The 16,588-nt window shown below is 41.2% G+C and overlaps 1 protein-coding gene across 2 annotated transcripts in view; it reads left to right on the top strand.

Moving 5' to 3' along the window:
- The first annotated feature begins 2,411 nt into the window (after positions 1-2,411).
- The window catches only part of RNF180 (ring finger protein 180), a 279,332-nt gene continuing 265,155 nt past the window's right edge, over positions 2,412-16,588 (top strand). For both annotated transcript variants that reach the window (XM_027520330.1, XM_027520329.1), the window contains exon 1: positions 2,412-2,569. The gene's annotated coding sequence lies outside the window, so the exon portion shown is untranslated. The remainder of the gene's footprint in view (positions 2,570-16,588) is intronic.

Raw genomic sequence — 16,588 nt, 5'->3', positions numbered from 1 at the left:
AATAGATGTTTTTCTGGAACTCTCTTGCTTTTTCCATGATCCAGCGGATGTTGGCAATTTGATCTCTGGTTCCTCTGCCTTTTCTAAATCCAGCTTGAACATCAGGAAGTTCACGGTTCACATATTGCTGAAGCCTGGCTTGGAGAATTTTGAACATTACTTTACTAGAATGTGAGATGAGTGCAATTGTGCGGTAGTTTGAGCATTCTTTGGCATTGCCTTTCTTTGGGATTGGAATGAAAACTGACCTTTTCCAGCCCTGTGGCACTGTGGAGTTTTCCAAATTTGCTGGCAGATTGAGTGCAGCACTTTCACAGCATCATCTTTCAGGATTTGAAGTAGCTCTACTGGAATTCCATCACGTCCACTAGCTTTGTTCGTAATGATGCTTCCTAAGGCCCACTTGACTTCACATTCCAGGATGTCTGGCTCTAGATGAGTGATCACACCATCATGATTATCTGGGTCGTGAAGATCTTTCTTGTACAGTTCTGTGTATTCTTGCCACCTCTTCTTAATATCTTCTGCTTCTGTTAGGTCCATACCATTTCTGTCCTTTATCGAGCCCATCTTTGCATGAAATGTTCCCTTGGTATCTCTTTTCCTCCCTGGAACCTATTAAAATCTTTTCCCAGAACCATGTCCTTTGAAATTTCATAATAGTACACTTTGACATAGGTAATTTTTATTTATTAATCTGAGAACTTTTGTCCTATTGCCTCTCAGTGCTAAAAACTATTGTCCTGATTTTCTTCAAAAATTATTTCTTTTGTTTGCTTTATTTCTATAAGATATCTGACCTTTCCTTGCTTACTTGCTCTGCTCAGAACCTGTAGTACAATGTCCAATAAAAGTAGCAAGAGTGGACATATTTTTTCCTATCCTTGATCTTATGTGAAATTATTCATTCTTTTACCAGTGATTATGATGTTAGCTTCCTTTTTTTTTTTTTTAATTTTAAAAATCAGATTGTGGATGTCCTTTATCAGATTGAGGGTGTTCTCCTCCTACCTAGTTGAGTGTTTTTAGTCATGAAAAAGAGCTACGTTTTGTCAAGTGCTTTTTCTTCAACTATTGAGATGATCCTGTGGTTTTTGTCCCTTTTTTTTAAAAAAAGAAAGTGTATTACATCCATAATTCATTTTATGCTAAACCACCCTTGCACTTACTAGCCAAATCCCTCTTGTTCATGTTGTAAAATGCTTTTTCTACATTGCTGGATTTGGTTTGCTAGGTTTTTTGTTGTAGATTTCTGTATTAATATTCAAAAGGTCTGTAGTTTACTTTTCCTATCATGTGTTTGTGTGGTTTTGTTGTTGATTGTCGGAGAAGGCAAATGGCACCCCACTCCAGCACTCTTGCCTGGAAAATCCCATGGATGGAGGAGCCTGATGCGCTGCAGTCCATGGGGTCGCTAAGGGTCATTTCATTTCATCAGAGTTTCACTTGGGAAATCACTGCATATTGTGTAAGTCAGTAGAGTGCTTGCCTACTAAGGAGTAGGATATGCGGGTTCCATCCCTGAGTTGGGAAAATCCCCTGGAGAACAAAATGGCAACCCACCCACTCCAGTATTCTTGCCTGAAATTGTAGCCTGGCAGGCTACAGTCCAAGGAGTCGCAAAGAGATGAATGGGATTGAGCATGCACGAAATTCTTAGAACAAGACTCTAAAGAAACCACATGGGCAAATGGCGATTTCTGTATCTAGCAGAGAAAGCTGTGCAGTCTTTTGAGGTCCTCCCACTCAGCTTCCTTCCCCTTCCTGAAGCAACCTAATAAAACTTGCTTTTTTATATTCCAAACCTTACTCACAGTCTTTTGATCACCTATTTTCATTGCTCTGAATCCAGAGTTCACAACCTGCTGACAAGTCCACCTTTACCAAGCGAGTCCTCCAATTCCCTGACTAAGCACTTTTGATTTACCTCCTGTCATCAACTCACCTACCAGCTGTAATTCATCAAGAAAGGAATCAAAAACCCTTTGGTAGTTAATCCCAGGTGTACTCGGACGGAACCTTCGGCATAAGGTAAGCAACTAGGACAGTGACATCAGAAGGGAAAAGTAAACTCAGAGTGGCGGTGCCTTAGAGTCTAGGTGTGGAGAAGCATCTGGGGATATGAGTGGATCTCAGCTGGTAATGAGCCCAGCAGGTGGGCTCAGAGCTCCGAACTGTGGGTGAGGCCGTGGCAGAAGCAGGCACGGCAACTTCTGATGCTCTGGTAAAGGGATGACCAGAAAGCCCAACTTTCCCACGGTGCCGCCGGACGGGCGCAGCTGGCGCTGCTCGCCAGGCTGCGCGGGGTCAGGACGGGGCGCCGCCCACGCGCCGCTCGGGCCGGAACCCGCCGAGGTGGGTGCGCCGAGCCGGAGGCAGCGGGGAGCGCTGGGGCGCCGATACCGAGGCCGCGGGCTCCGGGCCGCCGGCGCAGCTCGAGCGCTTTCCGCGGGGTTTGGCTCCTGTCGCTTCCCGTCTCGCCGAACCGGCATCGCCGCCGCGGGAGCCGCCGCCGAGAGTCCTCAGAACCGGGCTGCGGGCGGCCGGGCGCCCCGGGAAGCGGACGCAGGTGAGGGTCGGCGGTTGGGAGCCCGGCGGGGCGCGGCCGCCCGAGGGGCCGGCGTCGGCCCGACCGGGCGCGGCCCTGCCCTGCCTTGCCCGGCCGCGGCGGCTCGGGCCCCGGGCTCGCGCCGGGCGGACGCGCCGCGGGCTGGACTGCGCTGGCCCGGCCGCCTCCCGCCCCGGCCTCAGGTGATGCGGCGGCGGTTTAACTTTCGCACCTGAGGCTCCCGGGGCGGCGGCGGCGGCCTCGGGGCGCGAGCCGGCGGGAGGGCGGAATTACACGGGGTCTGGAAGCGCAAGGCGGGCGGCGCCGGGGGCGTGCGGGGAGGGCCGCGGGGCCGGCGCGGGCCGCCCTCCAGGTGGGAGTTGGGGAACCGCGTGCGGTTTCCTCTGAGCTCGTGGGGAGAGTCGCACACACCCCCCTTCCACGGCCCGTTCCCTTCGCCCAGATCCACTTTCTTTTGTCTGGTCCATTTCGGTATCGGCGTCTCAGCTGCTTTTGTTGCAGCCGCGGGTCCGGAGGGTTCAGACTTGTTGTCAGAGGTCGTGGGTAAGCTCTGAAATGCAGCGGGGCGGAGGTGGGGGGAGAGGGTCCCTAGGATGGAGAAGATTTGTCATTAGTGTCCTAATTAGCACTAACATGTCACCGCATTCTTTTCGAGATAGGACGTACTCAGTATTTTTGTAGAATCGAATAGTTTTAAGTGTACACGGGAGAGCATTCATTAGTAATTTCAAAGGCGCATTGTGTGGGCAGGTTACTATTAAATTACCCATTTTATAGACCAGACAGCTGAGGCACCCACGAGGAAAAGAGATTACATCAAAAACAAGCCGTCAGCCCTTGTGGGAACTGGGGTTAGAACTTGTCTGAGAGTTGTTCTCAGTACACTCAACCTCAAACAAAATTTAGCGCTGAGAGTCCCCCTAATTCGCATATTTTTATTTATTCATTAATTACCAAAACCTTTCTTAAAAATAGACTTGAGTTCTTTCATATTTCTAAAGTAGTACCCCTAAAAGTGATACTTAAATGACTAGAGTCATTCCATTTTTTGAATAGGATCACTGGAATCGTAGTAAGGATGAATTTTTTTTTTTTTTTTTTTTTGTCTTTCCTCTGTCAAACTGTTAATTTCCTATGTGAATCCACTGGGAGCTCAGTTGTACCTAGTGATTAACATAGCAGAGACTCGAAATGTTTATTTAATGGATAAGTGGAATGGTAGTATGCCTGAGCAGTAAGTTTTCTTTTCTCCTACAAAAGAATTAAACATTTAGAAGAATAATTATTTTAATAATTTCAATGAAAATTAACTTGTAATCAGGTGCATATTATGTTGTCCTTTCTCTCCAGTGCTGTCAACAATGCACCCCTTTCCCTACTTTTAACTGATTTTGCCAACAGATCTTTTATTGCCCCATTTTTTTCCTCTGTTACATTTATATGTTTGGTTTTTCAAAGTGAAGATTTTTTTTCTTTTAAAATTCAAAGAAAGTAGTCTTAAAAAAAAAAAAAAAACAAGCTTTTTTCTCTTTAATGAAATAGACTTAACTAGGCTTTTATGAGTATATCTGAGGATAGACACCTGCTTCTTTAATTAGTAATTCCTGTATGTCAAGCAGGAGTTCCTCTAGGCAAGTATCCAACGAATTAATAATAATATATCCCTGTAATATTTTATGAGGCATCTACCTCGTATAATGCCTTTTTATCAACAGAATAAAGCTAAACAAATTCAGTTAAATTTTGCTAACTACATAGCACATTTTAGGGCACAGTTCGCCCAGACTTAATTAGTGACTCATGGAATAAACACTAACAATTCTCTTTCCCTTGCACCATCTTCGCTCAGCAACTGGAAAGAAAAAGAACTGTAATCTATCTTTTCTCTCAGAAGGGATATTTAGAGAATTAATGAAGTAATGTCTGGAGAATATTTTAATCTCCTTGGAAGAAAGCTGCTTTGTGACTTCAAAGTGTGACTATAGGGTCATGAAACACTGCCACTGCCCCTCAAATGCTGTCATTTATGTTTTTAGAGTGGTCATTCCAGGTAGTTACTTTAGGAGGCTAGATGTTTATTTAAAAAGTGCTGCTGCTATTTAGTTATTTTAAATATTTGAAAAATTTAGTCAATTTTACAAGCGACATAAAAGTATGATTTTAGAATCTTTTATAAATACTTGTTTTTTGTTTGTATTTTTGTAATCCAAAACTATGTAGCTCAGTTTGAACATCTTTTATTTGCTAAACTTGGCAGAATGATTTCTGCATGGTTGCAAAACAGCCCTGCCTTCAAGATTTTACTGCTCTTAAGGATATTTAAACAGTTATCATGAAGGCTATGAAGACAACTGTGAAAGGTGTCTTAAAAATCGTTTTAATTAATGGCAGCATTATTAGAAAGTGTTTGTAACCTTCTCAGAGTGACTACTCTGTAATGGACACTGCTTGCTTGTAGGCTTGTATACATTTGTAATGCGATGGTGGTGTAGCCACTAAGCCGAATCCCGGGGAGCGGACAAGGATATCTGTTTCATGTTTAACATGAATTTTTTTTTCTCACTTTGGAAGGTTCATATTTCATTTTTAAGATCTCATCAAAATTCCCTGCATCAGAACAGCTCAAATAAGTAGGCAGTCCCCAGTAAAATGGTGACATAAAAATGCCCATATTAAAAACATCTTCTTTTGGCCCTAGTATGCAATAATGTGTACAAAAATGTTATATTAACCAAATAATATTATATTAATCAAACTAAGTGGTACAGTAAACGTTAACCATGTAATTAACAAGGTGTTTTATTGTTTTCCTTGATTTAAGAAAATGAGGAAATTAAAGATGGTAAGTCTTTTAAAATACTTACCAATAGACTTATCAATCTTACCAGCTTAGAAAATTAGAGATATTGCATTTTTTTCTTAATAAATTTCTCTGTAGCAAGCAGAAATATTAGAAATTATTCTGTTAATGATGGAACTACCTTTAAGTTCTGTAATCTCTTTCCCTGATTAGTTCACTGATAGTCTGACAGGTGGAAACCTTGGAAACAAGCAGTAGGTCATTAGCCGAGATTTTAACAGCAACTTCAAAACATCGTTCATAAAATAGCTGAGATAAGAATGAGGCTTATTCTGATTGACAATTTCCTGGCCTATTCAGAAAACTGTTAAATTTTTTTTCCCCCTAAGGGGCCAGAGTTGAAATACAAACACCAATTTAGACAGCATGAAATGAATAGTATATATATAAGTGGGCTCTTCTGTGATCCCATGGACTGTAGCCCACCTAGCTCTGTCCATGGGATTTTCCAGGCAGGAATACTGGAGTGGGTTAGCATTTCCTTCTCCAGTGGATCTTCCCAACTCAGGGATCAAACCCGCATCTCCTGCATTGGCAGGCAGACTCTTTACCCTGAGTCACCTAGGAAGCCCACTAGTCTCCTGAAAGATATATAAATTATAGAATTAGTATTTTTGTGTAGCTTCACTTGTCTGACTTAGAACTAGCTAAGGCTGTAGAGTCCTAAATAAAGCTTGCTATATGCTCTAGTCTGGTATTATACTTTTTGCTCACCCAACAACCATAACGTTTCCCATTTAGTGTTTTGGTTTATATTATTTTCCTTACTCAAGATGCCCATTCCTCTCCACTCTACTTGCTAATGCTATCTAAATTCTCCCTGTGCTTTAGGACCCAGCTGGAATACTTTTTTTCCAGAAACCCTTCCCTGACTCCCCAGTTCTTATTTTTTAGTTCACCATGTCTGTTTGTTAATTACTCCTTGTTTTTTTATTATTTCTTCTATTTTGGCCTTGAATTTGTTTTTCTTTAATTTTTATTATAGTTGCTTTACAATGTTGTGTTAGTTTCTGTTGTACAGCAAAGTGAATCAGTTCTACATATATCTCCTCTCTTTTAGATTCTTTCCATCACCAGGAAAGAATCTTTCCAGGTCATTACAGAGTATGGAGAGTTCCCAATACAGTAGGTTCCTATTATCTATTTTATGTACAGTAGGGTGTATATGTCAATCCCAGTCTTTCAATTTATCCCCCCCACCAGTTTTTCCCCTTGGTAACTAGAAGTTTGTTTTCCACATCTGTGACTCTTTTTCTGTTTCATAAATAAATTTGTTTGTACCTTTTTTTTTTTTTAAAGATTCCACATATAAGTGATAGCAGATGATACTTGTCTTTGTCTTTGACTTCCCTCAGTATGACAATCTCTGGGTCCGTCCATGTCACTGCAAATGGCATTATTTCATTCTGGTTTTTTTTTTTTTTTTTTTTTTGAGTGTATCAAAGTTTTACTCATTGAAACCAAAAAAGGTTTTTTGTTCATTTTTATTGGAGTGTAGTTAATTTACAATGTTGTGTTAGTTTCTGCTGTGCAGCAAACTGAATCAGTTATACATATATCCCCTCTGTTTTTTAGGTTTCCTTCGCATTTAGGTCGCCACAGAGCATTGAGTAGAGTTCCCTGTACTACATACTAGGTTCTCATTAGTTTTCTGTTTTCTGCATTGTAGTGTGTATATGTCAGTCCCAATCTCCCAATTCATCCCACCCCCATTTCCTCCTTTGGTATTCATAATTTGTTCTCTGCATCTGTGTCTCTATTTCTGTTTTGCAGATAAGTGCATCTGTACCGTTTTGGTAGAGTCCACATATGTGTGTTAACATACTATGTTTGTTTTTCTCTTTCTGACTTCTCTCGTATGACAGTCTCTGCTGCTGCTGCTGCTGAGTCGCTTCAGTCGTGTCCGACTCTGTTCGACCCCATAGACGGCAGCCCACCAGGCTCCCCCGTCCCTGGGATTCTCCAGGCAAGAACACTGGAGTGGGTTGCCATATCCTTCTCCAATGCATGAAAGTGAAAAGTGAAAGTGAAGTAGCTCAGTTGTGTCCGACTCTTCGCAACCCAGTGGACTGCAGCCTACCAGGCTCCTCCGTCCATGGGATTTGCCAGGCAAGAGTACTGGAGTGGGGTGCCATCGCCTTCTCCACCATGTCTCTGTAAATGGCACTATTTTGTTCATTTTTATGTCTGAGTGGTATTCCATTGTATATAGGTACCACAGCTTCTTTATGCATTCACCCTTTGATGGACATCTAGGTTGCTTCCATGTCCTGGCTGTAGTAAATAGTGCTACAATGTATATTAGGGTACATGTATTTTTTCAGGTTATCGTTTTCTCCAGATATATGCCCAGGAGTGGGATTGAATTTGTTTTCCACCTAGGTTTTTTTTTTTTTTTTTTTCCTTTCCCCTCAAAGGTACAAGTGTGTGTTAGTCGCTCAGTTGTGTCTGACTCTTCGCAATCCCATCGACTGTAGCTTGCCAGGCTTCTCTGTCCATGGGATTCTCCAGGCAAGAATACTAAGAATACTGGAGTGGGTTGCCATTTCCTTCTCCAGGGGATCTTCCTGATCCAGGGATCGAACCCTGGTCTATCACACTGCAGGCAGATTCTTTACTATCTGAGCTACCAGGGAACAGATCATATATTCAGTATATATTTTCCTCAATCATGTACAGCACCTGTAATGCTGTATACTAGCTGGAAATATTAAGCTTGTAAGGTTATATCTACCAAAAAGCATTCTGCTTAGAGACAGGGTAAAATATCTTCATGCTTTATAATTGTGTCAGTCAGTGTTCCGGTAGAAAATATGTAGCAAACTCAAAATGGAGTGATTTTAAAAGTGTGCCTGGGGTAAAATAAACCAACAATGGATGGTGAAGCATCTCAGGACTAACAGTAATGAGAACTATTATCATCCCTAGGCCTAAAGGAGTGAGAGAATAGGATCATGACTAAAACCCAGAGAGGGTAGCTATATGGGGGAGGCTGCCTGGCTAGACCTCTGGCCTTTCTGAGATTGAGAGGCGTGGAGGAGTAAATACCCCTCTTCACTCCTTTCTAGCCCTCTGATTTCCAGGTGATGCTTCCCACTGGCAAATTTAGCTGGAATGCCGAAGGTGGGAGGGGGAGAGGGAGTATTCTTGTAGGTCAAAAGTCGGCCTCCTGGGAATTAGAGCACAGTAGACTAGGTGAAAAATACCTCTGGAGTGTGGATGAGAGAGGACAAAGGATATCCAGAGCTGGAATCACATTATCTGGAGTGGGTGTTTTCATTACAGTTACATAAGCCTTTTTGTGCTTTCTCTATTTCATAAAAGACAAGCATGTTTGTTTCTAGCCTAATTCAGTTTTATGATTGATGTATGATTTATGACACTTTTTGATGGATGTATTTCATAAGAACCGCTGTCCCTCTTTTATGGTTTAGCTAATATATTGTTATGCATGTTTTCTCATGAGAGAAAATATTTCTCATCTGTGAGAAATGAAACAATGAAAATCCGTTTCATTTTTTCTTATTTTGTGTTTTGCTTGTAAGGTAGCCAGGTGGGAGACATAGAGCTGTCTACGTAGCCACTGGGAAAACTGCCCTTTCATGATGCTAATCACGTGATTGGTCTGAATTGGTGGTGGTTGCTCATTTTCTTTTGTGCCATTTTCGTAGATCAGTGGTTGTCAGTCTTGGTGTATGTGATTCTCACTGCAGATACTCTGATTCAAGCAGGTTTAAGATAAATCTTGAACATGTGTTCTTTTAAAAAGGCTTCATATATTTCAGATGCACAGATGTGAGAATCACTCGCACAGGTAGTCATTTTGGTCATAGATTCCCCCACACTTTAATGTATATGTAGCACTCTTTAGTATAATAATTAAGCCTCCAATAGAAAGCCATTTTTAGTTTATGTACTCTTCAAAACAAATGTTTTTGATTTTTTCACATTGAGAAGTTTTCATGATATAAGATGCAAAACGTGACTTCCATATTATTAAAGCAAATAAGTTTAAATTTTTTAAAGATATAAAAACATTTAAATATTAACATACAGTATAGAAAATAGTATAATAAACACCCATGTTCCCACCATGTAACCTTATAAAGTGTTAACATTTTATTTTTTCAGATTTTTTAAAGAAAAAAATACAGGTAAAATTTAAGCCCCCTTAGATACCTTTCTGGAGAAGGCGATGGCACCCCACTCCAGTATTCTTGCCTGGAAAATCCCATGGGCAGAGGAGCCTGGTAGGCTGCAGTCCATGGGGTCACATAGAGTCGGACACGACTGAAGTGACTTAGCAGTAGCAGCAGCAGATACCTTTCTAGAGATTGCTGCTGCTGCTGCTAAGTCGCTTCAGTCGTGTCCGACTCTGTGCGACCCCATAGACGGCAGCCCACCAGGCTCCCCTGTCCCTGGGATTCTCCAGGCAAGAACACTGGAGTGGGTTGCCATTTCCTTCTCCAGTGCATGAAAGTGAAAAGTGAAAGTGAAGTAGCTCAGTCCTGTCCGACTCTTTGCGACCCCATGGACTGCAGCCTACCAGGCTCCTCTGCCCATGGGATTTTCCAGGCAAGAATACTGGAGTGGGGTGCCATTGCCTTCTTTACCATTATCCTAAACTTGGTATTTATCATTCCTTTACTGATACATGTGTATGTAGCTTTTATACTTTTGCTACATATTCATGTATCAGTAAAGAAACTATAACATGGTTGCACATGCTTTTTTGTTTTGTTTTGTAGCTGTTCCGAATGTAGGATAAGTAAGTGCATCAGATTTCTGGAAACATTTAAAGAAGGCAAGCTAAACCATGCATACATACTTTAGGAGATTCTAAGGACATCACTGAATGGGAAGACAGAAGAAAACTAGTGTAGCATGGCTGTTTCAGGATTATAAACCAAATCTTCATCTTAGTACAGCATCTAAGTATCATTGAATTCTAGGGAGATCCATGCTGAAGGACTATTTAGAACAGCTATCTGCAGATACATTTGCTGCCAGACAGTGGTAAATTTGTAGGACAAGAGAATAAATGATAGCAAATTGGGTACATTGGGTACATGATCTAGATCCCGTAATTACAAAAAGCAGGGAGTAAGCAAAGGCAAATCAAACGTAAAAGTAAAATACACTAAAATTCATGTGGTTGGATAGAAGTGTATGTAGTTTTTTGAGGACTCTGTTAATTTATTTGGCCCTGATTTATTTTTAGAATGACTCAAGAAGAGTATTTCTGATGTCACCCAAAAGCTGATCAAGACAATGTAGATCCTGAAACTTAGAGCTTCCATACCCTACCCCCTGCTTTTCTTAACTGTAATCAGCTCAGATACTAGCAGATAGGTGAGGGCAGCCAATGATTTCATTGACTCCTCTGTTCTGGTAAATGACTTTCTAGAGAGCAGTTACCCCCATCCCGACTTTGAACTCTCTGTAAGGGCTTCAGTCTTCCTCATTCCTCTTGTCCTTCAAGATGTCAAGAGTCTAGAAAATAGGAACTTCCTCTTCATAAAATGATAGACATACTTTGGGAAATTAGTTTACTCTCTAGGCCTTCGTTTCCTCATTTATGAAACAATTAACAATCCCTATATCACAGGAATGTCCTGATGGTTAAAGGAGCTAGTGCTATTTAATAATCACTGTATTCAAGAGTAGTAGTTAGTATTTAAAATAATTCCAACCCCTTGAATTTGTGTTTTATATGTAGAGATTTTAATTTAAAAAATATAGAGAGTATGCCACTTTCTGTCCCATTGCTGATTGAAAAGAGAAAAGTACTATTTTCTGATAGATACCTTCATAAATAAAATTATAAATAATCTGAATATCTCCAATGAGATATAAGATATGTCATCAAACCACATAAGGTGTCATGAAGCTCAGATCGTATTCTAAAATGAAGCTTCTAAAAAGTCAACCTCTGTGACAGCTTTATGAGGCGGAGACTAGCTTCCTCCAATGGTGTTTGCTAAATTTACCCTGGTGATGCCAGTAAGTTGTGCCCTGACTTCAAGCAGAGTTAGGAAAGAATGACTTTTTTTTGTCTGCCTATCCTTGCTTACTTATTCACTCATTTATTCAACTGATCAGTGCTTAGCACTGTTATAAACTGCTAAGGATTTTGCATCTCAGCAAGGAAGACAAACATGGAATGAGTAGTTAAAAGCATGATGAATGTTCTAAAGGAGAATTAGAAAGGTTGTTGGGGGAAAATGGGGTCGTGATGAGTTGGACACGACTTAGTAACTAACACTAACACACTGGGTGAAAATAATAGATCAAGGATGACCCACTCTCCTTTCTCTTCTAGAAAGTGGCATTTTAGCTAAGACTTGAAGGATATGGTTCTATTCCCTAGAGACTAGAGGCAAGCTTCCCAGAGATCCAGAGTTAGGAGCAGGAGGAGTGAACCAGTTAAGTGGAGGAGTGGAAGGAAACCTGGACTGCTGGGATGTAGAGTAGATGGGCTGAGCACTGGCAGCAGCCTGACAAGCCACTCATTTCAGTTCAGTTGCTCAGCCCTGTCTGACTCTTTATGACCCCATAGACTGCAGCATGCCAGGCTTCCCTGTCCTTCACCATCTCCTGGAGCTTGCTCAAACTCATGTCCATTGAGTCGGTGTTGTTATCCAACCATCTCGTCCTCTGTTGTCCCCTTCTCCTCCCACCTTCAATCTTCCCCAGCATCAGGGTCTTTTCAAATGAGCCAGTTCTTCACACCAGGTTGCCAAAGTACTGGAGTTTCAGCTTCAGCATCAGTCCTTCCAGTGAATATTCAGGACTGATTTCCTTTATGATTGACAGGTTTGATCTTGCAATCCAAGGGACTCTCAAGAGTCTTCTCCAATACCACAGTTCAAAACCATCAATTCTTGGGCTCTCAGCTTTCTTTATAATCCGACTTTTACATCCATACATGACTACTGGAAAAACCATAGCTTTGATGAGATGGACCTCTGTTGGCAATACCCCACTCCAGTACTCTTGCCTGGAAAATCCCATGGATGGAGGAGCCTGGTAGGCTGCAGTCCACGGGGTCGCGAAGAGTTGGACATGACTGAGCAACTTCCCTTTCACTTTTCCCTTTCATGCATTGGAGAAGGAAATGGCAACCCATTCCAGTGTTCTTGCCTGGAGAATCCCAGGGACAGGGGAGCCTGGTGGGCTGCCGTTTATGGGGTCACACAGAGTCGGACACAACTGAAGTGACTTAGCAGCAGCAGCAGCAGCTTTTTAATATGCTGTCTGTTCTATATTCTCCAATCACGCCACAAAACACTCTCTCATTCCACATGCTTTTTTTTTTTTTTTTTCGATTAAAGGATAATTGCTTTACATAATTGGGGTTTCTGATAAACATCATGCCTGGAAAATCCCATGGATGGAGGAGCCTGGAAGGCTGCAGTCCATGGGGTCGCTGAGGGTCGAACACGACTGAGCAACTTTACTTTCACTTTGCACTTCATGCATTGGAGAAGGAAATGGCAACCTACTCCAGTGTTCTTGCCTGGAGAATCCCAGGGACAGGGGAGCCTGATGGGCTGCCGTCTATGGGGTCGCACAGAGTCGGACACAACTGAAGTGACTTAGCAGCAGCAGCAGCCAAACATCAACATGAATCAGCCATAGGTCCGCATGCTCATCTTACAGCATGATACAGATTCTTGTCCCATCTTGTTCTTTCCCTTGATTATGGGTAAAACTTTGGGACTGCTTCAACCAATAGAATATAGCAGAAGCAACTCTGTGTGACTTCTGAATCTAGATTATAAAAAAACCATGCAATTCTGCCTCACTCATAGAGCATCCAGCTCTATGAACTCATCTGTCACTGTATAAGGAAGCACAAACTAGCTCATGTGACAAGACCACAGGGAAAGGTTATATGTAGGTGTCCTAGTCAACAGACAGGTCTGTGAATGAAGACCACACAGGGGAGTCTAGCTGTTGGCCATTGAGTCATTTCCACCCTTTGAGTCTTCCCAGCTGAAATCCCAGACATCATAGGATTGAGAAAGCATTTTCTTCTGGGCTTGTCTGAAATTCTGACCCAAAGAATCTGTAAAAGTAATAAAATGGTTGTCTTATACCCCCCCAAAAAATAATAATAATATGCTATCTGTTTTGGTCATAGCTTTTCTTCCAAGGAGTAAGTGTCTTTTAATTTCATGGCTGCAGTCACCATCTGCAGTGATTTTGGAGCCCAAAATAATAAAGTCTGTCACTGTTTCCATTGTTTCCCCATCTATTTGCCATGAAGTGATGGGAAGAAATGCCATGATCTTTGTTTTTTGAATATTGAGTTTTAAGCCAGCTTTTTCACTCTCCTTTTTCACTTTCATCAAGAGGCTCTTTAGTTCCTCTTCCCTTTCTGCCATAAGGGTGGTGGTCATCTGCATATCTGAGGTTATTGATACTTCTCCCAGCAATCTTGATTGCAGCTTGTGCTTCATCCAGTCTGGCGTTTGACATGATGTACTCTGCATATAAGTTAAATAAGCAGGGTGACAATATACAGCCTTGACGTACTCCTTTCCCAATTTGGAACCAGTTCATTTGTCCATGTCTGGTTATAACTGTTGCTTTTTGAACTGCATACTGATTTCTCAGGAGGCAGGTCAGGTGGTCTGGTATTCTCATCTCTCGAAGAATTTTCCACAGTTTATTGTGATCCACACAGTCAAAGGCTTTGGTGTAGTCAATAAAGCAGAAGTAGATGTTCTTCTGGAACTTTCTTGCTTTTTCTGTAATCCAGTGGATGTTGGCAATTTGATCTCTGGTTCCTCTGCCTTTTCTAAATCCAGTTTGAACACCTCAGAGTTTTTGGTTGAGGTACTGTTGCAGCCTGGCTTGGAGAATTTTGAACATTATTTTGCTAGCGTGTTGTGTGGTAATTTGAGCATTCTTTGGCATTGCCTTTCATTGGGACTGGAGTGAAAACTGACCCTTTCCAGTCCTGTGGCCACTGCTGAGTTTTCCAAATTTGCTGGCATATTGAGTGCAGCACTTTCACAGCGTCATCTTTCAGGATTTGAAATAGCTCAACTGGAATTCCATCACTTCCACTAGCTTTGTTTGTAGTGATGCTTCCCAAGGCCCACTTGACTTCACACTCCAGGATATCTGATTCGAGGTGAGTGATCACACCATCATAGTTATCTGGGTCATTAAGATCTTTTTTGTATAGTTCTATATGTTCTTGCCACCTCGTTTTAGTATATTCTGCTTCTGTTAGGTCCATAGAAGAAGATTAATGATTTGTTTTGTTTTTTTCTACAAGGATGCCTTTAAGGTGGAGAATAAAATGCTTCAGATTTTCAAAAAGTAAAACCTTGGTGACCAGAACCACAATTTTTGGCCTAGAATTTTTTAGGTGACACATTTGCTTATTGTCTATAGACTATATGGGACAAAATATCTTCCTCTTCCTGTATCTCTTTCTTGGTCTCTTAGATTCTATCCCATTCCACCTTTTTGAAAGAGCTGGCAAAATATCTTTAGTCCTGGACCCATTTTAATCCTCCTTTCTCACTTTGCCCTTTCCCTTCTGGATTCTGATGTTTTCAGAACAAATCCTAAGGAACATGATTATTTTTGTTTTGTTGTTTGCTCAGTGATGTCCAACTCTTTGCAACCCCATGGACTGTAGCCCACAGGCTTCTCTGTCCATGGGATTTTCCATGCAAGAATACTAGAGTGGGTTGCTATTTCCTCCTCCAGGGGATCTTCCTGACCCAGGGATCACCCTTTCCACCTTTCTGAAAGACCTGGCAAGGATTCTTTCCTCCTCAAAACATTTTCATCCTTCTTTCTCCCTTTGCTCTTTCCCTTCAGGGTTCTGTATGTTTTCAGAACAAATCACAAGGAACATGACCAGAACTCTGAGTGACAATGCCAAATAACTAGAATTAGAAATTTTTCTTACAGTGCTTAACAGAGAGGAAGCACCTGGTTATGATAATCTGAAGAGCTATGCTGCAAATATTAGAACTTATCTAGAAATATTTGATTATGTACTACACAAATGCATAGATGAGCTTGTAACAAGGTATTTAAAAGAGAGCTGAGAGCTAAAAAGAAGAAAGGTGGAGAGAGCTTGGCAAGTAGAAACATGACATAAAATCTACCCTTAGTGTTAGAACGAGCTTGTGAGGCTTACTGATACAGTGGCTTGGGTTTTGATACTCATAGTTAAAGAGGAGACCAAGGCCTTGGGTACAGATGAAGCAGGGAGTTGGGAATTGAGACCCCTGAGTAAAGTCAGGACTTGGAAAGGGCAGTATTGTCAATAGAATAGTAGATTAATAATAATTTTTAAAAAATGGTCCAGTGATACAGATAATGAGGAAGTCTATATTGGCATAGCCTCTGAGTAGATGGTAGTGTATAGTCTCATCTGAAAATTCTATTTATTCAGTTTTTAAAAAATATTTTTATGAAAAATTTCGAGCATACACAAAAGTAGAGGACTGGTATAATGAATCATTATGTATCCATCAGCCAGCTTTAATAGTTACTCTTCCATTTTTGTTTCATTTTTCTGCGTTACATATGATTTGTTTCTACATTATATAATTTTTCTTGTAAATAGTCAAAATTAGAATATTTATCTCTAGCCTGCTGCTGCTGCTGCTGCTGCTGCTAAGTCACTTCAGTCATGTCTGACTCTGGTCTAAGGACCTTTAAAAAACAGAACAGTTTTCTATATTATGTCCAATGAAGTTAACAGTTCTTTAGTATCATCTAATACCTAATTCATGTATAATTTTCCCTGGTTGTCTCAAAAATATTTTTCTTAAGACTTGATTTATTTGAATTAAGAGTCAAACAAGGTCTATGCATTGCATTTGATGGATGTCTTAAATCTCTTAAGTTTCTCCTCTCTCTTTTAAAATTAATTTGCTGATAAAGCCAAGTTGTAGAATTAACCACATCCTGTACTAGACTAGTTTTAAAGCCTCATAATGTCATTTCAACTACTGCACAATTTCACTCATCTCACACACTAGCAAAGTAATGCTCAAAATTCTCCAAGCCAGACTTCAACTGTAAGTTAACTGTGAACTTCCAGATGTTCAAGCTGGATTCAGAGGAACCAGAGATCAAATTGCCAACATCTGTTGGATCATTGAAAAACCAAGAGAGTT

The sequence above is a fragment of the Bos indicus x Bos taurus genome, chromosome 20 (assembly GCF_003369695.1).
Source record: "Bos indicus x Bos taurus breed Angus x Brahman F1 hybrid chromosome 20, Bos_hybrid_MaternalHap_v2.0, whole genome shotgun sequence".
NCBI lineage: Eukaryota > Metazoa > Chordata > Mammalia > Artiodactyla > Bovidae > Bos > Bos indicus x Bos taurus.
This window is presented reverse-complemented; position numbering and strand designations above follow the sequence as displayed.